Here is a 23,076-nt window from a genome sequence, read left to right as displayed (position 1 = left end):
ATTACATACTCATGCAACATGGAAGTAATAGCAATTGTTAATGATTGCTGAGAATTTCATAAGTGGGAAATTAAACCTAGAGCTTCATATCGAGTATTTCAATGAATTCTCACAGCAATCCTTGAAGATAACAATGACCCCCCCCCACTGTCAATGGGAAACCAGAGATTAAAAAAGTCAAATTTATTGCCCAGGGTCAGAGAGTCAGGAAGTTGCACAGCTGAGATTTTTAACCCACTTAACCAAAATCAGACCCAGCTCTCCTAACCACAACTTCAAGCTGTTAAGTAGAACTGAGGCACAATCAGTACAGCAGGGATGTCCAGTGGTAGATGGATGATAGATATACCTGGCCCAGGAACCACCAGCCAAAGAGATGCTAGTGATATATTTGATTTCTTCTTCTCAAATTTTGAACAGCTGTGAGGTGTTTAGAATATTGAGTCCAGTAACAGTATATATAAATAACCTTAACTTGATCCCCTTTGATTTTATTTTTGGATGCCATAGCTTTGTTCTTTCTTTATTTCGGCTAAGCCTCTACTGCATGTTCCCTAAGCAGCAGAATGATCCATTTCAGAAGCATATTTTATGCGATGCTGACACCAGCTGTTCCATGGAGACCTTCAGGCTCCTGCCAGAGTGTAATTGGCACCCAGGAGCAAACATGCTCCAAAGCACCAAAAAGCAAATGTGTTTAGCAATAAGTCTTTATCTCAGCATGAAAAAAAGCAATAAATTGTGATAAGTCTGAGCAGCTAGTCTCTAAACACACATACAAAATTTATTATGCAAAGGCTTAGTTTATTGCCAAAAAGGAAGACAATAGTGCTGTCATTTTAACAGCCTCCCTATAACTTGGTTCTTTATATGAACAAAGAGGAGACTTTCTGGAGTTTGTATTGGGGATATAAACATGCTTGAAGGAAATGGAGAACATGAAGGAAAAAATGATCCATTATTTACTCTTTTTTTAAGCCTCCAAAGATTCCACTGAATTAGGGAATTATACTTTTTATGTTGGCCAATATTATGACAATAGACTATTTAGATTCGTAATTTATATCTTCTCAATAAAAACTACAAATTTATATATCAGAATATCAACAAAACAATGTGCAGGACATGAAAGAAAAGTGGTCATACGCTTGAAGGAAGGGGAGCAGTGAGGGACTATGGGAAACAAGATGAGATGAGAACAAAGCATGACAATATACACTCATGAAAACATTGTAACCAGAACTATTACTTGCATACTAAAATCAATAAAAATATACAAAAATAGGTGTGAATATATTATTGAAGTTGCCTAAGGAGAATCTTGGTTTCTAGAAATGTCTTTGTGGATCTCTGCTATTACTCAGAGAACCACAAGGTAGACAATCCAACAATTTGAAGATTACTTCTCTGATGGGAGATGTCATTCTGTAAATGTTTCTTTATTGGTCAATGAATAAAGCGCTGTTGGCCAATAGGAAAGCAAGATGGGTGGGACTAGGAGACAAGGAGGAGTCAGGGATAGGTAGAGAAGGAAATTCAACATGTAGGACTTGAGAGAACAGAGGTCCAGATCCTCTCTCCAGTAAGATGAGACTTAGATTGATAGAAATACTTAGATTGATAGAAATGGGTTAATATTTAAGACAGAGCTAGCTGATAAGAAACTAGTAAGTGGCCAAGAATTATATCTACTACAGCATCTCTGTGTGTTATTTGGGGCTGGTGCGGCTCTAGGACCAGGCCAGCAGGAAAACATATTCATAACACCACTCTACAGGACAGTGCTCTCTAGTGAGAAGCTTTAGATTCTTCCAGGCAGGGAGATGTTTCTACAAACTGGTAGTCTATTTGGCTCATCTTTTCCATATTAGACTTTTTAACAAGAAATTTGCCATGCTCCCCATAATCTTAGAATTACCAGGATGTGCTAGAACTCCTGAAAGTCATATTGCCTTTTTCTTAGATTAGATTCTTCCCAGTAGTCTCATACAATGGTCCATTAGCTGTCATTTAAATGTGTCTCATTTGAAATACTCTTACCTCTTTTGTTTTTGTTTCTCCTGAGATGTGGTCTCACCAAGCCTTGGTTTGACTATAACTTACTACATAGCACAAGTTGGCCTCAAACTCATGGTTATCCCTCTGCTTCTGTCCAGAGTGCCAGGTTTACAAGCTCATGCAACTTTATTCAGCTTCACTTTAATCTTGTAACAGAGAAGAATTTGGCTTTACTCTGCCTAATAAAACGTATTATTTATATCCACTAGTATTCTAACTGAAAGCTTATGTTTAAAAACTGTAAAAAAATATTTAACTTATTTATGTCACTTGTTACTTTTCTAAAATCCAGAGGAAAATCATAGCCTAGTTCAGGGGCTTTCTTCAACAGCTATAATGAATAACATAGTTTGTGTCGTCTTGCCTTACACATTATGTCAGACAAGTCTTGGAGCCCTCCTGACATTTCCTCAGATGGGGTGTCTCCATGTGGGCACTGCTGGTTCCCAACTCAGCAGAGTCCCAAGTGAGCAGCTCTCAGGGAGCTCTCATCTCATGCAGCAGAAAACACTGGCATCACCTTCAGCATCCATTGGATACACAAGAGTTTCCACTCAAAGTGTTTTTCTCTGCCCGGAAGAGGAGCTCTGAAGTGGCTTCTGGAGTTACTTGAAATGAGAAGCCGTTTCTATTAGACTTGGCCTTTTAGATGTGCTTGAGGTGTTTTGTTTCCAGATATGTGGATCTAATTAATTACATATAATGTGACTGAAAACTAGAAATAGTAGTGAAGTCTACTTAAAATCCCAGGCATCATATGAATCTTCTGATGTTGCTTCTGATTGAACATTCATTTTAATCCCATCTTTTGCAATAGGAGAACCACGTGGAAAGGAAGCATGGGCACACTCACTTTGTAACTTTCAGAGCTGAACCATGAAAACCAGGTCACTCAAGAAGAGAAAATCCAGACTCATTCACTGAACACTGTCCCTGGGCATAGGTCTGCTTACATGACACAAATGGATTCCAGAATAAATACCTATTCACTTGAAGTTCAAAAATAATATCATATTTAGGAGTGGGGCTGTAACTCAGAGGCACAATGATTATGTAACATGCAAAGAAAACCTTAGTTTTATAGTAATTGAAATGATGAAAAGAGAGAAAAGCAAGAAATAGCTTGACAAGCTAAAGGCTCATTGTACGGTTGTTACAGCTATTTACTTAGCAACTATTACTCATTGAGAACAGAAAAGGTGATAAAAGAGACAAAACTGAACTTAGCAGTTCTTTTGTTAGTGAAGCAAAGTAAGTGATAGTAAAGCAAGTCTGTAAGGCCAGTGGGTGGCACATACCACACATGTGGTCTGAGCAACCTTTGGTAGGTGGTGTTGAGGCAGGAGGATTGCCACGAATTAAGGCAAGCCTAGGGTATATAATACACTCCAGACCAACTTGGAATATATAGCAACATGCTGAATCAACAACAGGAAGGAAGAAAGAGAAGAAACGATAGATTAAAAAGGAAGGGAGTTAAAGGAAAGACAAAGGATATTTATAAGTCATTCAAGAGTAAGTTAAGATGGACTACAGATGAATGGGGGAGAAACCATAGGTACATTAGTAACAGCAAAACATAGAATATGCTTGAAATCAATGAGGTGAGATACCCTTAATTCCTTCACTGACTGAGACATTCAGAGACAAGAGAGACAAAATTTGAAGAAACACACACAGACTGTATCATCTTCAGAATCTCACTGAATGAATTTATATCATTTGTAATTATCAAAAAAAAAATGGAATATGAACCCAAGAGGAAGGATTAAAGTAAGTGTTAACAATAAGAAAGGCATTTCCAGTCATGGGGAATTTGTTTTTTGACACATGGGTAACTCCAAACAAACATCAACAGAACATGATGACACATTGATATGGTGATGTAATGTGCATAGTTCTGCATTTCCAAGTCAGGCAGTGAAAGAAAGTATGATTGTTCAAAGATACTTTTACTAACCAAGAAAGACAATTTGGTGATACAACTAAGAAAATCCACACTACGAACTTCTGTGGAGCTTTGCTACTGAAACCGGTTCACTGATCATAAGTTTGAGAGGGAGGAGAAGGCTTGGGAGGAGTTGGATGGGAACAGAAAGGGAGAAGATGATGTACGTATAGTGCTCAAGTAAGAGATTTAAAAATCAAATCAATTAAAATTAAAAATATTGTGCTTGTTTTGGGCAGCATATATACCAAAATCGTAACAACCCTGAGAAGATTAGCATGGTCATGGTACAAGGATAACACGCAAATCTGTGAAGCATTCCATAATTTTTTAATCACCTAAGCAAGACACATATGGGCTGGCTCACAGAGACTAAGCAACAAGCACAGGGCCTATATGGGTCTACAACGGGTCCTCTGCATATATATTACATCTATTAGCTTAGGATTCTGATGGGACTCCTGACTGTGAGAATGAGTGGGTCTCTGAATCTTGGGTCTGCTCTCGGGGCTGTTGGGCCTCCCTGCCCAACTTCAGTATGATCACTTTTGCTTCATATTATTATATTTTATTTTGTCATGTTTGGACTCTTAGATAATGGATAGAAAGGAAGTAGATCTGGAGGCAGGAGAGGGTGGGGAGGAACTGGGAGGAGGGGAAAGTTTAATCAGAATATATTGTATGAGAAAAATATACTTTCAATTAAAAAAGAAACATAATAAACTACTGAGGTCATCTAGAGTTGTTCCTATGTACATGTGTCAAGGGCTGAATACTAGGAATTGGACAACCCTTGAGGTGCTTCTCTCTAGGAAAGCAAAACAAAACCAACCTGATTCTCCCCCCTTTTTTCAGCTGTCATTGACTGTAGTTCTTTATTTAGGGGTGGGCCGTTTGAAATTTTCTTCACTTACCTTGGCTTGTTGACTGGTGTGGGCACTGTGTAAAGATTTACAGTAAAGACAGATTCATATTAAGAAAAACCTCTAAAGGTTTACAATGTGTTTTAAAATATACGTAGACATGAAAAAAAAAATGGTTTTAAAGAGACAAAGAGGAACTGGGTGTTGTAGCACACGCCTTTAATCCCAGCACTCAGGAGACAGAGGCAAGCAGATCTCTGTGATTTGCAAAGTAAACCTGGTATGCAGAGTAAATTCCAGGACAGATAAGAGTTACAAGGAGAAACCCTGTCTCAAAAAATAGAAAAGAAACAGAATAATAAAAAGCCACAGATGGAGAAAATTTGTATACTGTACGGTATTATATTGTCTTTGTATTGTTTGACTGCTGAGGAAACAACAACTGTTAAAACAAATGCTGCTGAATTAATTCAATGTATATATTTTGAAAATGCTTTGACTCCAAAATTTAAGTTCAAGGACAAGTTACTGGGGAAAAGGATTTCTATTTTTGTTTCCACAGAAAATAAAAAGCTATGGATTCCTTCCAGACTAATATGGTTTGAGCAAGCCAGACCCCCTGAAACAGAGTCGCTGGTGATCCAACATTCAAAACAGCTTGGACAAGGCAGTCTTGCAGACTACAGCCAGGATTTCTACATCTTCTCAGGATCCCCCATGACAGCGCCCCCTGTCAGCAGGAAGTAGTTTGGAAAGAACGACGCCCAAATTCCCAAATATTGTTTATAAATGTTTGTTTTCATTTAAATGGACTTGGGTATAAATGGTTAATGATCACAGCCAGTTCTTTTTAAAGGTAAAAAGGGAATTATGGTATGGATATGAATACTTTGTTTTGGAATAGATTTTCATTTATTGATACAATTGAAGGTCAATAAGGTGATATGTATATTTCTCCTCTTGTTTAGGTATTGTGTTTATTGAGCTCAGTTAGAAATGTAATGTATAATGTAGTACAGATTATAGATAGTTACCTATGATAGTTAGAACTTATAGTTAAGTTAGTTAGTATTTCTAGATATACAGACATATATTTGAGATGGATAGGCATTCTTCAAACCTTTCAAAGACCTACAGAATATGGCATCTAAAATGGTTTAGGGTTTTTCTTGACAATGAGACATAATTGTTCCTGGCAACACCACCTGCATCAGAAAGGAAGATGAAGATGGACATTGAAGAAACTCATTATGGAGTTTACTTCCAATATGGCAAGACTAGCCATTTGGACAAGATACTCCTCTTGTCTGGACTGTTTGACTTTGTGATGTATAAACTGGACATGCAGGACCCACAGGAAAGTGACTTCTGATTCAAGATGGACATTGCTAACAGAGATCCTGCTTCATGGAAGAGTCTGCGAGACAGTATGCAGGACACAGACAAAAGTGACTGACAAACTGCCAATACAAGAAGACAGTTTAAAGTTTCCTGCGTTGCTGAAGAGTCTGCCAGACACACTATGGCCTATGGGCTGAAGATGGAAGATTACAAAAGAACTTCGGGTGACCAGGCAGTGAGTTGTCTCTGTCATTTCTAGAGTTTATATACTATCCTTCTGTGGTCTTTGAAGGAGTTGAAGACAGATAGTAATGGTTGTAGTTTTCATTAGTTAGGATTAAAGATAAGTTACTTAGACTTTAGACACACAAAGATAGAATAGATGATGAAATATTTTCTTCAAATCTTGCTAAATGTTAATGGACTAAATGTTGTTAACTGTGATTGTTACTTGATAACTGTTGTATAATATATTTTGCTATGTTAAGGTTAAAACCCTTCTTTTTATTTAGACAGAAAAGAGGAGATGATGGGAGAGGTCATTCTGTATGTTTCTCATACTGGTTAATAATAAAGCACTGTTGGCCAATAGAAAGGGAGATAGGAGGGACTAGGAGACAAGGAGGAAATAGGAAGTAGTAAGGAGAGTCAAGATGGAGAGTCTGGAGAGAGCTGGACGCCAGCCGCCTCCCCGGTAAGAGAAGGCCATGTGAAGATACATAGAAATGGGTTAATAATTAAAGGCAGAGCTAGCCGATAAGTAACAAGTAACCGGGCCAACAGTATTGTATCAAATACAGAGTCTCTGTGTGTTGTTTGGGGCTGGCGGCGTGGCAGTGGGACCAGACAGGCGGCGGCAGGCAGAAAAACCTGTACTCCTTACACCGTGCTGCAGAGCTGCTTCTAAAACCGCCTCTTTTTTTCCCTGAGGATGGATTGCCTGTGGATCGCCCATGGTAGGCCTTTTTGTGGGCCCTTGGCACCGGCTGTGGCAGCCCTGGCTCTGGTTCTGAACAGAGTTTTGTGCCAAATGAAATGATCCCATCGGGCTCTTTGATCTGATCCCACTTGGTCAGCTGGGAAAGCCAGCTTGCTCCCTTTCCACTCTTGTACGGATCCAGGTTGGCTGCCGGCCCTCTGCTGTGGTGTCTTTTCACGCCATGGGGTTCTAGCTCCTCTCAGCTGCTTGCACTGACATGGACCCTTATTCTGGCACTTTCATTGATCTATACTGCCCAGCGCTGTCCCGACTGCTTTGGTTTTTGTTTCCCTACCATGTTGTTAACTTTCTTCCCTCCTGGCAAGCTCCTGAATTCCCCAGCAAGCTTGAGGTGTAATCACATTTCAACTGCTGCTCTGATATGAGGCACCAATTAAATGGAGATGAAAGGCAGAAGTAGGTTTGGAGACAGAGAGCTCAAGCCAACGAGTATTTCTCAGTGGGCCACAGAGCGAGAGGATGACAGGCCCGCTGAGGTTTGCATGTTAGGCTGAAGTTCGGAGTGGGTGAGATTTGTTTTAGTACGCATGCTTGCAGTTAGTGTGAGCTTGGAAGTTAGGAGAAGCTGCTTGGAACGGCTTGTGAAGGGGCTGCTGAAAGCTCCCCATAAACACGGGGAGTTAACGTGCTTTGCTTCAAGAACACCAAAACAGAAAAATGATTAGTCAAGCAGGATGTGAGGAAAATTTCCCCCAATCCCCTCCTGAGAGCAACATGCTTTCTTTCTCACCTCAGCAGAACACTATATGGCCGTGCAAATCCATTTGCCATATACTACACTGTGAAGCAATCCAGACTGGCGAATGCCGATGGTTGTATGCCTGTATATAAAATATATAGCAAACCATGCCGTGGATCTACTCAGCAAGCAGAGCATCTAAGAACGACAAAAATGCCAACAAGTGAGCTTGGAAAAGAGGTTATTAGAGAGGAGGGTTTCCTTCCATCTGTCCATCCATCTGTTTTTTGTCCATCCATCAGCACTTAACGTAACACACACACACACACACTCACACACACGTCATCTTGAGTATTTGCACCTGTATTTACCTTTCTAAAACCACTAGCTGTTTGAAGTCAGTAGGGGCATATTAGAGAGAGTAAACTGATGGAAAGATCTCTGACAGTGGAACCAGGATATATCCCTGGTGCACGAAAGGACTTTGGGAGCACATTCCCCGCGGAGGGATACTCCCTTAACCTAGAGACAGGAGGGAGGGCCAAGTCCCTGCTCCAAATGACTTGACAGATTTTGACGATCCCTCCTGGAAGACCTCACCCTCCCTGTGGTATGGGGGGATGGGTGGGATAGGAGGGAGACAGAACTGGGATCGATATGTAAAATAAGAAAAATTATATATACATATATGTATGTATGTGTGTGTATGTATATATACATATATACATCATATATACATCATATATACGTATATACATAATTTATATTTAAAAGGAGAATCCCACCTGCTGCTGTGTTCTGCTACTTTGGCCCACTGAACTTCCCCTTGGGGGAAGGGGCAAGTAGGCTGCAAATCGATGCTCAGACTGTGGGAGACTGTAGCAAGCTCAGTTTATTTCAGGAAGGGGAAAGGCTTACATACCCCTAAGGGGACAGGGGGAAGGAAAGCTGCAGCGCTGGCATCACATGACCACTGGAGACTGGTTCAGGCACCTTGTCTCATGGCACGGCAGCTATTGCTGGGGTTCCCTTCGCAGACCTACCTTGGCTCATTTTGGGGAGTTACTACTGTATGCTCATATAGCCGGTTTAGGCCAGCAAGGGCTTGGGAGTCCTTAGGCCCTTCATACCTTGGCAAATATCTCCCCACAACCACCCACACAATTTAATGAGTTCCATTTTCCTGTCTCTCTACCAATAGGTTTTAAAACCTCGATTAAAATCAGATAATGAAGAGGTGCGGAGAGATGGTTCAGGGGTTAGGAGCACTTGCTGCTTTTGCAGAGAACCCAGGTTTATTTCCTAGTACTCACAGGGTAGCTCATAGCCATCTGCAGCTCCAGTTCCAGAGGAATCTGACCCCCTCATCAGGCCTCCCCTGGCAATTCATGCATGTGCTGCACAGACATACTGCCAGGCAAGACACCCGCATAAAAGATGTAGTAGTAGTTGTTGTTGTAGTAATACAAAAATGAATAATGAAGAAAATTATCTTACCAAAAATGACTTTGAGAAAAGTCTAACAAAAAAAAAAAAACCATAAAAATTAATCTCCTACAAAGGAACATCAGCCTTAGTTGATTTCATAGAAAAATCTGTTCCACCCAAGAATGATTCAGTAATCCAATGAGTTAAAATATATCAGAGTATATAGTAAAGAAAGAAATCCTCTATATTCATTTTCTGCATCTGTTATGTCATTGATCCCCAAAGCTGACTATGATTGTAATAAGAAAGCTACATCTAAATGAAAAGATTGCCAACAGAATTAAATATTCATAAATTATTTATTAAGCTTAATGTGACTCCATAAAAAGTTTCTCTGTAATTTTCAAATAAGAACAGGAATGAAAGCAATAATAGAGAAGGAAAAAAAATCATGAGTGTACAATAGAAGCTCAGCTCACCATACTTGAGATTAATGTATGTTAATATACAATAAAACTCTTTCTCTGTCTCTCTCTCTCTCTTGCAATTAAAGCAGTTTGTTATTGGGACATGAATATAAGAGATGATCAATAAAATAAAATAGAAAAACCCAGCTAGTAATAGAGCTGTAAATGAATATTTATTATAGCATAATGACCAGCAGCATCTTTTTAAAACTATTTTTGCCAGTTTCATACATGTATGCAATGCATTCTGATCATAGCCACTTCCCTCTACCTCCCCTCATCCTCTTCTTCTCCCTGTAACTCCCTTTTTCCTTACAGCCAGGCCCCTCCTACTTTTACATCCTTAATGTATGCGAGTCTTTAATTTATGCAAATCTTATGCAGGTGACCATTGCCATTGTGTGTTCATGATTGCCATGCTCCTCTTGCACCCTGAAAACAGTATTTCAGATGTTTCTCTCAATCCTCTTACTCTCATGAGCTTTTCCTTGCCCATTCTGCAATGTTCTGTAGATGTAGTGGGCATTATAGATGTTCTACTTGGGCCTGAGGGCTCAACAGTCACAGGTTCTTGTCATTTTGAGCAGTTATGAGTCTCCACAGTAAGTGACACTATGCAGTAAGCCTTCGAGGATCAAGATATTGGAATGAGCAGACACATTTAGAAGGTAATGTGAGCACTTACCTGTTTCCAGGGCTGCAGAACACACTCTTGCCTAGAGCCTGTGGCTCCCAGTCTCAAGCTTTTGGCTAGGTTTACAGAACTAAACATGCCTACCCTCTGGTAAAATATGTTTCAGATCTGACCAGGAGACAGTTGATTGCCCCCCTACACACACACACACCAGTCATGCAACCCATCCGTGGGCACATATTACTTGACAGGTTGGTACCCAAGGATGTTGGCTTTACAACTTAATAAGGCCTTTGATGATTTTTCTCTCCCAGAAGGCGTTATAAGTCCTTTTTGCCATGACTGCTAGCCAGTAACATGGAAGCATTTTGCTAAGATCTGACTGATTTCTGTGTCCTTGTATCAGCAATGTGTGGTGTCATCAGATATGAAGTCTTGTTATCTCATTCTGGCAGGCAACTGTGAGCAAGAGACCAGCCACACCTTCAGCCATGGAAGAAATGGAAAAAATGTTAAGGAAGTTTTGGGGGAGGTAGTTATCTAGAAAAAAGTAACATCAGTTTTGTTCCTTACAGTTCTCATAAAGTTGAAATCTAGAACAAACATAACACCATCCAAGTTCTGAAAGAAAGAGTAAATGAATCCTTTTGTATTCTGAGAATGGGAAAACATTCCCAACTGTGAAAATCCAGGAGCAATAAAGAAAAGTATTGAAAATTTAAACTTCATCAGGATTATAAAGACTCTCCATATACTTGCCACGCTTGGAGCATGTTTGCAACTTGTTTAAGAAACAATGGGTTAGGATTTATACAATAAAAAGAGTATCCAGGGACTCCACAGATGATGTAGTGGTTAATAACACATGCTTTTTCAGAGGCTCAGTTTTCTTCCCGGTATACACACTGAGCAGCATGTAATTATCTCTAACTCTGTCTCTAGGAGATTTGGTGCCTCTGGCCTTCATGGACATCTGCCACCATGTTCATATACCCTCACCCACATACACATAAGTAAAAGTAATAAAAAATACTTTTCAAAAAAGAATCTGAACATAAAGGAGAAAGGGAAGAGAGAAATGCGTATGTCCAAGCTACTTGTAAAGATGTGCATGTTAGGAGGAATATGAAAAAAGACATGACATAAGAGAGCCTTCCCACATGCTTGTCAAACATTCAGTCTTTGCATGTTTCTATTGACAAGGCTAGCACTGAGATAAAATGCCACAGTAATTATGGAGGATACTGTGACAACCTTTAGCCAAGGTACTAATTATTTGCTTTTGGACTCTGCTTTGGCTTTCCTCAATGATGGGTATTAACCTACAAGTGTGAGCCAAAGAAACATTTCCTCCTTAAGTTGCTTTTTTTTTTGTGAGAAGGTTTTATAACTGCAATAGAAAAGCAAACTAGAATATTTATCCCCTGGGAAAATGTTTTATTATATAAATACAAGAGCCTGTGGCTGGGGAGCTCATAAACCCCAAAGGGAAAATAGCCGCCATTGTTTTTAAATAGATGTGGTGTGCCTATAAAACATTTGTGCATATGCCCAGAGATCACCATGGTTTCAGCCACCATCTGTCATAGAATGAAACTTCCTTTTGCAAATGATGATGTCCCCAGAGACTCATAGACACTGGCAAGACCCTTGAGAATAAGTGATTGTTTCTGTACCATTGTGACACAATGGTTAGCTTTAAATAGACACCCATATCACCTCTTCAAGACTCAAAAAGTGTCATGGGAGAAGAAGAAAAATGAGTGGGAAGAAAAAAGTTTTCCCCAGAGGTGAAATATTCCATTTTGGAAGGAGACTCATTAAAAAGTTAACAACTCACAAGTCTCAATAAATCCCTGAAACTTAAAGGCTTTTCCATCCACAGGGTTATATAAGCAGTAAGGACTACTGAAGAGAGCAGACTTTCCTACTTGCTGAGCTGGTTTTTGGGCTTTTTTGGGCTATAGTTTGAGTTGTTTTCCATGCTACGGTGTTTTTTTTTTTTTTTTTTTTTTTTTTTTGTGTGTGTGTGTGTGTGTGTGTGTGTGTGTATTATATAGCTACTTTTCAGTCATCTATGCCCCTATAAGTACCACTTCACCCATATTCCTGTAAGTAACCCCAATAAGCTGATTGCCTTACCAACTTGAACTTTATTAGAATCATTTTTGATGTATTATCAGTGCCTTATGTGAGGCAAATAGTTTCTCATGTCTCCCAGGAAAAGTCATACACCATCATCATATCACTCAGAGGAATTATGTAAAGTGTTTTAAATATGTGGACCACAAAGAGTGGAAGAACAAAATCATTTTTCATATTGGCTCACCAAGCTAATTGCTCAAGTATATGAGGAATATTTTTTGCTGTTCGTATTTTTTGAGGCAGGGTCTAATGTAGCCCAAGGCAGCCATTAACTTTCTATGTAGCTGAGAATGACCTTGAACTCCTGACTCTACTGTCTCCACCTCCCAAATTCTGGGATTTCAGATGTGTGTCACTATCTCAGACTCAGGAGAAGCTCTGGAAGGAGGCCACTGGGTTGTACTTTTATTTGAAATCTTTTCACTGGGTGCAATAAAAGCCCTCTATTGTATGCAAGATAAATTAATACTTGGCATTTTGGAAGAATAGAATTTAAGGGCCTTTTGAGAGACTGGTGAACTTTCTCTTTTTAAACTTTTCTGGGGGTGAATGGGAGAAGGGATGCATGTTACAAAGAGCTTTTTCCAGGCAGGTGGTTCTTCCCATCAGGTCTCTGTGAGAAGCAACTTCCGCTTTCCTGCACTAAGTTCTAGGAAGTGTGGAACCTTGGAGAATTCTCTCTAAGCACACCCATATGAGATGCGAAGAAAGCACAGCAGGGACATTAGAGTGAAACATAATTGGAGTGACGAGAAGCTATTTGGTGATTTTAAGGCTTAACTAATGTCACAAAAAGAAAAGCCGTCTTTGAATCGCTTCCACATCCCTTGAAACAATGATAGAAGAGCTATAAATCAGGGGGAGCCCGCGTAATCTTCCTCAACCCTCTTTCTCTTTAGATCACTATAGGGAGAACTAAGAAGCCTAAGCTCTGTTTTCATGGCAAATGGTTAATTAATTGGAGGGGGGATCACCTAGCTCGTCTTTAAACAACTTTGTTTTACAGGGTCACACCTTGACCCCATTTATTAAAATGACAGTTTAAGTCTGAGCCCTTTCAGGGCCTCTCCTGCTTCCCTTTTTAGATAGTGTGTATGGAGAGAATTTATGCTATGAGCATTCCTAGTGAATTGCAACGAGTCCCTTTAGAATATCGCTGTTTTATTCCCATTCCCAATGTTTTCCCATTCCCAATAAACTAGGCCACAGAATCAACAGCTCATTGTAATTGAACAGCTTTTGCTTTTGTTCTTCATTGAGAGCAGAGTGTCCTAAAAACCAGCTCTACACTGGGGCATGCAGCAGGCTGGCTGATGTCACCTTTCAGACAAAAAGGTTCAGAGATAACAAGTACTGAACCTTTTCAGATGTGTTACCCTTAATCAGTTATAACAGCCAGTCAGCCCCCACTCCCGATACTGTAAACCCTATGTGCTTTCATCCATTATCTGAGTCCTTTTGAATTTTAAATGTCTTCCTTTCTTGATAAAGACAACAGCTGTTTGTTTAGTTTGAAGAGTAAAATACCAAGTGTAGATCAAGATGTATTTGTATGATGTGGGAATGGACGAGGGGGGGTGGGGTGGGGTGGGGTGGGGTGGGGTGGGGTGGGTGGGTGGGGTGGGTAAGAACTGCTGATATCCAGATTTCTCTTTTGTTTACTCTCATGAGAAATACTTTCCTCAGAACACTGAAAATTCGTGTCATAAAATAAACAGCTAAAGAGTTGTGTAGTGTAATTCATGTACCCACAAACATCATGTAATTTAAATTAATAGTGCAGTTACTGAGTAGAAAGTCAGGCTCTATATTCTCTGGGTGTGCATGTCCAAACTTCTGTTATCACAAAATCTTGTGTTTGACTTTTATTTGGAAGACATGCCTGCATTGCATTGCTTAGAGAAGATTTGCCTCTCTATTTCTTACAATGTAATCCCACAGATTAAAATGCTCCACGAGTGAAGGGGGAAGCCAAGGTTTCAAAATCCCCTTCTTTATGTCTTGGTGTTCATGCAGGAAATCAAGAGGGGATGTAAACCCAAGTCTTGTTATCAGAGGGCACAGCACACAGAGCACAGCAGAGAAAGAATGCTTGACAGAGAACATCAAAGCTTACACTAGCAGACTTAAGATACTTGCTAGAAGGCAACACACTTAGTTTTTCTCTTCATAAAAAGAAGGGTCTGGCCATCACTTAATGGTTTGTGTAAATGTTTTTCTTTTATGCTTCAAGTCTGTTATTGAGTCTGTATTTTATGAAAAGCTCATATGTAGGTCTTAGCCCATGAACTCTTTTCAGTTAGCTCTGCTGGGAGGAGTCTTTCCAAAATATATTATGGAGCACTCTGAAGCAATGGTCTGGCTTCAGACTTGTGTAACAATAATCAGACACACATTCCCTTAGCAGGAAAAGATGACTGTGGCATCACTGTCAAGTTAGGGGGTAAGAAAACCACTGTTCTATTATAGCCATGGGATGAAGGCCCTTGTCCCTTTGACTGACCCAGATGCCTCAGTTGCAGAGCAGATAGCCTGGGGAGCTTGCATTTAATTTCCTAATGGAATTCACTGGGCTCAAACTCAGCATCCCAACCTAATGCAGAAATAGCAGAAAGTCTCATGGCTGCCTCATCAGTATGTACATTTTTCTGTAAATTCTACATGAGATGCTTCATTGTCAATTTCTCAGGAAACACTCTCCAAGAAGCTAAAGACCCCCTATTCTTTTACTGTGAAAGTTTTGATGAAAAATACAAGGGAGCATGCTCAAAAGGACCTCAGTATCCCTATAGCAGCATGTTTGTTCCTAGAGCAGCTGGCTGGGCTTCTTAGCTCTCATCTGCTTTTCAACTGCAGGCATGCAGTTATGGCTCCTGTGTGCATGTCCTGTGCTCATAGGTTTGACTGGACCATGAGACCCTTTGGGAAGAGGTAGACACATAATGGAAAAAACACAAAAATGAGCTGGACCAATGGCAGGAAACTGGAAAAGAACCCAGAGCGGTGACAAAAATAGATAGTTTCTAGAGCATCTCACTACCAAAATTAATACGCACTTTTGGATAAAAGAAATAATAAAGCAGAGTTTGCCATTTTTCAATGATTCATTTTTTTTCTATTCTGGACAAAAGAGATAACCAGGGATGACATGAATTCCGCTCGTCATTCTTCAGCACCTCTCTCCTCCTCTTCTTCCTTCCCTTTAATGAACATCACTGAGTAAGTTCACAGTAGGTGAAAGCAAATGGACTCTCAGCTCCCTGGTATGGATAAAGGATGTTTGCCTATCTTGCAATATGCTTCTCATCTTTCATTCATTAAAAAAAACTCACCTTGAGTGACTACTATGTGTTACAAACTTTCTTTTCTTTTTCTAAGAAGAGGAACAATAAGCCTCTTCATCATGAGTGGTTACACATTACTAACGCCGTTTCATCACCAGATCATCTATATCCCAGTCACAGAGAGACTTTGGGAGTGGCTGTGAATTTCAGAGATCACTTGATATCTGCACACACACGGTACCTGCACACACATGGTGCCTTCACACACCTAGCATCTTCTCAAACCTCGTATCTGTACAGGTCTAGTATCTGCACACACCTGATAGCTGAACACACTTGGTGCATGTACACACCTGGTATCTGCACACACATAGTAGTTACACACACCTTCTATTTTGCTCATACTTGGTAGGTAGCTGCACACACTTGATATCTGTACATACCTAGTATCTGCACACATTGGTATCTGCATACACCTGGTAGTGTCTGTACACATCTGGTACCTGCACATACTTGGTGATATCTGCACACACCTGGTATCTGCATCCACTTGCAATCTGCACACACTTGCTATCTGCATATACTTCAGGTCTTCTCCCATTCATTAGCTCAGGCTCAGTCATGTGACCTTATCTCCTGAGAACCAAAGAGGCTCAGAGGTAAATCTGCTGGCTGAGAAGCCTTGTGTGCCTTAACACTTAGCATGTGGGTACTTATCTGGAAACAATTGCTTTATTTTTTTAGTTTTATAAACTTTATTATAAGAAATCTTGAAAGTAAACCACCCAAATTAATTACAAGTCAGGGAACTTTTATATAGTTTAGATATGCATTCAGAACAGAAGCTTGGAGCTTCATTTTAAAACTGACACCCCTGGCATCTGGTATTTTTATGCATTCATCCACCACACAAGTCAAAAAATTCCATAACAGAACTAAAGTAGAGAAACAATTGACTATGTATTTTCCTCCATGTCCATTGCCTGTGTCCAGTCCTTCCTTACTGCTTCCACTTTGCCTTTCTTTTAGGGCAGTATTTAAGAAAGTCTGAGAATATGCAGGTGTTCTGCACAACCCGTTTTGAATCCACGAGTCATACATCATGATTTTCATCCTTGATATTTTTCTTTAACACCTCTGCGAATGACAGTTTGGTGGAGACAGAAGTGCAAGTGTGTAGCTCCTAGGAGTCTATATTAGGTTCCACTGATGGTGGCTACTTCAGTGTTGGCAATATTGAGTAGCAACTGGTGTTAATTCTTATCTCAGTAGTTAAATTCTCATGAATCTTAATAAAATGTACAGTACTTGTTGTAATACACACACACACACACACACACACACACAATTAGCTCTACTTGGAAGTTAATTATGTTATTATATGGATGAAGGATTTGGAAGTAAATATAGTCATTTACTTGGGGCACTGATACTTCATTTTGGCTCCCAAAGCTATAGTTATGATTTGACTCTATAGCATGATACAAACTGGAGTGATTTGGGAAGTTTTTATGACAGTGCCAGTGACAGCTGTTAGTATCTTTTAACAGGGTTGTGCCAGTGTAAGTAGATAAAGAAGGAAAAGTCCAGGATATATTTAAATGAGAATGGGACAGGAAGAGTAGATATGAAAGAGACATAAGGGATGCTCCTCTCTCTCTCTCCCTCTCTCCCTCTCTCTCTGTCTGTCTGTCTCTCTCTCCCTCTCTTTTTCTTTCCAGCCCGATGGATATTTTTGGCATTTGCTGGGGTATACAGATGTTTAGTAATGAAATGGGGAGTTGAAATCAAGATTGATATTTTGGTTATTTTTGCTAGAGACTGCAAATAAAGAATAAAAAGAACCGCAATGGGTGATTAAGTTAGAAGTCTAGAGTCTGTCCATCATGTCACAGGAAATATATTCTATGCACTGACAGAGGATCCATATTATGCAGGTTCTGTGGCAAAGTGTATCATAGAATTAGGCATATTACCCCCTAAAAAACTGGCAGATTCTGGGAGACCTATCCTGCCAAGGTAAGGATGGTGACGAGTGTAATGATGTGCAAACAAGAATCCTCCCTGAGTAAGGAGAGAGATGCTTGTACTCTTCGAAACACTGAGACTCATAAAATGGCTTTGCATAGGTGAGTGGACAATGATGGGAGTAGATAGCAAGTATGCCATTCTTCAGTTCAGGGAAGTTTACAGAGGGTGTGCGGTTCAGAGCCTTTGATTTTTACTCTTCGTACAGCCCCCATTCCTAGGGAATTTCTGGTATTTAGTATGCATTCAATATCAGCTGCTGTGTTTGCCAGGGTAGACTAGTAGGTTGTTGTGAGCCCTTACAGAGGTTAAGGACATTGCTTGTGCATCTTTGATTCTGAGTCTTCACTCTGGCTTTACAGAGGTTCCCTGAAAAAAAGGGATTGCAGTTGGCCTTTCATAGGTAATGACAGCATTCCAGCTATCCAATGCCCCAGGGTGAAACTGAGATGATGAAGTGTTACATCACAGTGCTTGCCACTTTGAACTTTTTATTTGATTTCCTTCCATCTACTCGCCTGTCTCTCTCCCTTCCTGCCTCATCTTCTGTCCACTTTTATCACTTTAACAGTTGATTACAAAGAGAAAGGAAGAGCTGGATGGTCTCCCTCTTATTTTTTTTTTAACACCTTTGTAAAAGAGGATCTGTGGCTATAAACATTTCCAGAAAAGACTCGTAACATGTGCCAGTGAATTCACTCTTCCCTCTAAATATGTGTGCATGTAAGAATGTGTGTGAGGGGGGATGAAATGTTCCTTTCTTTTCTTTTTTCTTTATTGCCTTTTGCTACTGAAGGGACAGTGCTGCCTGGCTATGATCTTGGTCCAAAGGGCCACCAAATCATCTGCCTCACGAAACACTTAGTAACATCAGAGCCATCTTGTCTTCCTGGATTATATCTCTGACTTGTCCATTAAACTCCATGTCACTTACTTGGAAGTCAAAGTAGAAAAGCTCTTCCATTCACATTGTTTCCTCATTTGCTGATCATCTGTCCATCATTAAGTGTTTATGCTGCTTTGTACTTACAGAACTCTTCAAATGTGGCATTATGGTAATTGCAGTTGTAATGTTTATGATATTTTATGAGGCTATACCTCTCATGCATTAACTATTTAAAATATAATTTTCAAGCAAATCCTGGAGATGAAAGAGTACTCAAATATCTTGGGTGTAATAGGCGTTTCCGAGACGCTCTGCAGACAGGGATTATTGTAGCTTTAATAGCTCGATTTTTGAGAGATTCAGATCCCGGAAGAGGAAGAGGTTATAGATGAGGACACACAACTGGTTATACAATGACTTTTCCCATTCAGTGCACTGAGGACTGTAAGTCAAACGAAACGCTCAGCTGCTCATGTCAGTGGCACCCATTAAGGCATTCTTGTAGGATCTAATTAAATAACTTTATTACTGTAGCGACTCTATGACCTTTATGGCTTGTAAGTGGGAATGCCTTAAACAACTTCAGTAAAATGTATCAGCAGGGTGAGGAAGGACACCTCCAATCTTTCCTCAACCTGCACACTCTGAGAAGCCTTCAGAATCTGTCTCAAAGCCCACCTGCCAACAGTGACCATTGTTGACACGTTCATTAGCTCTCTTCTCTCCCACCCTTCACCCTGTCACTTTGCATAAGTATTGAACCTCAAGATCAGTGTTTTCTTCTAGGTGAGTACTCCTTTCCTCTCTGAAATGTGGGAACAGAGTGGTTTTTTTTTTTTTTTTTTTTTTTTTTTTTTTTTAATGTATAGTCCTGCTGCCCTGTGTCCTTTATGGAAATCCTCCAGGATTAGAAATTGATCTCAGAAAATATATTTATTTTTATCTTCTTTCAGAGAGCTTTTGAAGTCTAAGGCATCTCTCTATAGTTAAGATTCACTCATCGCTCCCTCCCCCCATACTTCTCTGAGACTTTTCTGTATCTTTGCTCTGTGATTAATGCACTTTATCTTTCTTTTATCTGAGAGAGCCAAGTTCATGATGAAAGTTGAGAAGTCGGATATCCTGGCACCTTAAAGAAGTAGCCAGTTCTGGGTCTCATTTGCAGTGCATTCTTCTGAGATGAGCACATATCTTTCCTCTTAGCTGAGCCAAGAAGATAGAATACATGTCTGCTGCATCACTGAAAACTCCACTTTATAGGGGAAAAAGAATTCATTAATCTATAGTGCTTACTCTAAAGAGAATAAATAATTTCAGTGAATATTATTCACAAAATTGAATTCCTACACACCACTCTCCTTGCTTACCTCTTTAAAGTCAATATGACATGAGACAGGAGACATGCAGCAGCAAGTTCAAATTAACAACTGGAATCTTTAAACTATATGCTCAATGTGTGGTTACAAGGGAATTGATTTTTAAAACATAGTCAGACAAGCTATTATCTATTGTCTTACACTAAGACTAATCCTTGCACGGCATCATTCAGACCATGTCTTTGTCTGGTGAATACCATCTGCATGAACTGTCAGGTCCAAGATCACAACACTCTGCAAGACACATGCAGAGCAGATGGCCCAAACCATTATCTGCCCATTTGATCACTTTGTGACTCATATCCACCACCATTGTTGTCCATGCACCTGGCTGCTAGTCTTTATATGACATGGGGGTTACTTGACAGCATTGTCTGTGAAGGAGCACAGAGGACCAACAGACCCCCCTCAGATTCTAATTGGAGTGCTTCTAGAGAGTGATGAAAAAGTAAAATGATGTCACCCAGGTAATACCTATGTTCCAGATCCAGTCTCCCTGTGGTTGTTTAGGAGCTCCTTGGATGTGGCCAATGATCAAAACTTGGGAAAAACCCCAGTGCACATTCTGGACCAGCAGCATGGTTATGCTAGTTGGGGCTGTCTAGCAGAAAATAGCTGACAAATAGGAAAAGAAAATGCTGGAGATACAAATGCCCCTGGTGACCTTCCATGTTCTTGGCTCTGGGATTGCTTATCATAAAAAGCTTCAGTTTTCTGTTTGGATGTTTATATTCCCTGCCTTTTTTGCATGCAGATATTTCTGGGATGTTTATCCATCCATACATTATACATATAGAACAATCAAACAAAACACCAGAGAAATCAAATATCAGCTCTTCACTTGACTGAGTACCAGAGACAGTTGTATTCAATGAATGAATCCTTGCCCAGGGTAAGGCCTAATAGTACATGATGAAATCCAGGTGAGTTGAAAAGGTTGCATGGAGAAACTGTGGTCTCTCCCACAGTACTTTCCTATTTCCATTTCACTGAATTTTAAGTGGGCCCATAGTGAATGGGAACCACTACGCTGTTTCTGCCACTTGGTTTGAATTAGCAACTGGGTATGAAACAATCCTGCTTCCAGTGAACTATGAATGGGCTATCCTGAAGCCTGCAAAGAAATGAACAGTGTGCTGGCCTTGACTTTGTTATTATTATTATTTTTTTTTGTTCCTGCCATTTCTCCCAATTGATGACACCCAAACTTTGCACCGTGCAGGGTTTTTGTAAAGCTTGCACACTAGAAGATCACTTTATTGCTTGGACAAGAAGCAAAGAATCATCTAGAAAGACTATTCCTGGAGGAGCCTTGACACATAGGTGTGTTAGGCGTACCATCCTCTCCCAGCATCTCTGTTTCCTGCAATGACCACTTTTCAGACCAAGATGGTTTTCTGTTCTTATGGAAAGCATTGGTTACAGTGCTTCTTTGGGCAGGATATTGTTCCATGTAAGAAGTATAAATGACTTTTTAAACAACAGGTAGTTATGTTTGCCTAGCTGACACAAGGCCCCGAGTTCCACCCACTGCACTACTATGAAAAATACACACCTGCAATCCCAACACACCCCAGCAGGGGGATCAGAAGTTCAAGACCTCCCCAGGCTAGATAGTGAGTTTGAGGCCAGTTTGAATTAGACTCCTTGTCTCAAACAAACAAACAACTGGTTTTTATGTCTTCAGTGCAAAAATGTCAGGAGAGCAAAATGGTAGTGTGACTTGATGGTAGGGGCAAAGAAAGCCCAGGTTTGGAAGGGATTTGGAGTAAAGGTTGGCAGGGAGTGCATAAGTGTCTAAAAGAGGGAGGGGGTCTTAAAGTTTTCCCGACATGGCTGCAATGTGGTTTCCTTTCCTTCTCCACTTATCGGGAAGATACTAACGTGGAGTAAATGATGGCCCGAGGAGGCTTTGGGATTTATGGCTTCCTCAGGCTATGACCATTTTACAGAGATTAGTTGCGCTGGGAATCCCAGGTTTCCTGTTTGAATTATCCACACTTCACACGGTGGTTGAGACTAAATTGTCCATTGCGGAGTTTGGAAAGCAGTCTGTGATGCAGTAAATTGTGCTGCTACTTTCATACCCATCTCACACAGCCCATGGTCTGTGAGGTCAGATGTGCTAACACAGGAGCATACACATGCCTAGCTTCTCACCTGATTCCGAAGTTAGTCCCTCACTTAGATTTCTGTACAGGGATCATTGGGCCTACTGATCAGAAAACACATAGTTGGAAGGAGACCATTGAAATGTAATTTTCTTTTCATCCTTCAGAGTTTAGGTTATCCTGCCCCTGATCAACTACAACAAAAGCTTAGTTAATGAGCTTCAGTTATCTGGGGGAACTTACACAGAGAAAGCAAATGTGACTGTGCAAACATTCCATGATGTCAGCCAGATTAACTCCCTGGCCAACTGTTTTAAGTAGAATTTCTCTTCCAGAGGATTGTCAATGTATTCTACAAAAAGTACAAAGTCTGTGTGTATGTTAATTTGGTAAGTCATCAATAGCAAGGGTAACATGGACACATATCTGAGATAACTGGCTATGGAGAGTAGGGTATCCTGCCTGGGGTAGCCACGAGGCAGCAGAGAGAGGATCTGCCTGCCTGGGAAACGGGCTTTGACCTTGACCTGGCAACTGGGACTCAAGATCGGAGTGTTGTCCACTCTGAGCAGTGTGCTGCCCAGCCTAGGGCATAGACTAGGTTAACTGTCCAGAAAGGGAGCTCTTGGCCACTAATCTATCTTTCCAGCACACAACAACTGTTCTGGCTTCAGCCCTGCATGGGATGATTACTGATGCTATTTTCCTTCTGGGTTTGTAACTCTGATGAGATGTCAGTAACTTGCTGTGTCCAGAGACAGGAGAGTTGGAGAACAAGACTGAAAGTTATTCAGGGACTGTCTGTCCATGGAGCTCTCCTTCCTGGGA

The 23,076-nt window shown here is 40.4% G+C and overlaps 1 non-coding gene across 1 annotated transcript; it reads left to right on the top strand.

The window, feature by feature from the left end:
• The first annotated feature begins 4,228 nt into the window (after window positions 1-4,228).
• LOC127223126 (U6 spliceosomal RNA) lies at window positions 4,229-4,336 on the top strand. The gene has a single exon (XR_007834612.1). It is a non-coding gene; the product is annotated as a U6 spliceosomal RNA (small nuclear RNA).
• The last annotated feature ends 18,740 nt before the right edge of the window (window positions 4,337-23,076 follow it).

The sequence above is a fragment of the Phodopus roborovskii genome, unplaced genomic scaffold, assembly GCF_943737965.1.
Source record: "Phodopus roborovskii unplaced genomic scaffold, PHOROB, whole genome shotgun sequence".
Taxonomy (NCBI): Eukaryota; Metazoa; Chordata; class Mammalia; order Rodentia; family Cricetidae; genus Phodopus; species Phodopus roborovskii.
This window is presented reverse-complemented; position numbering and strand designations above follow the sequence as displayed.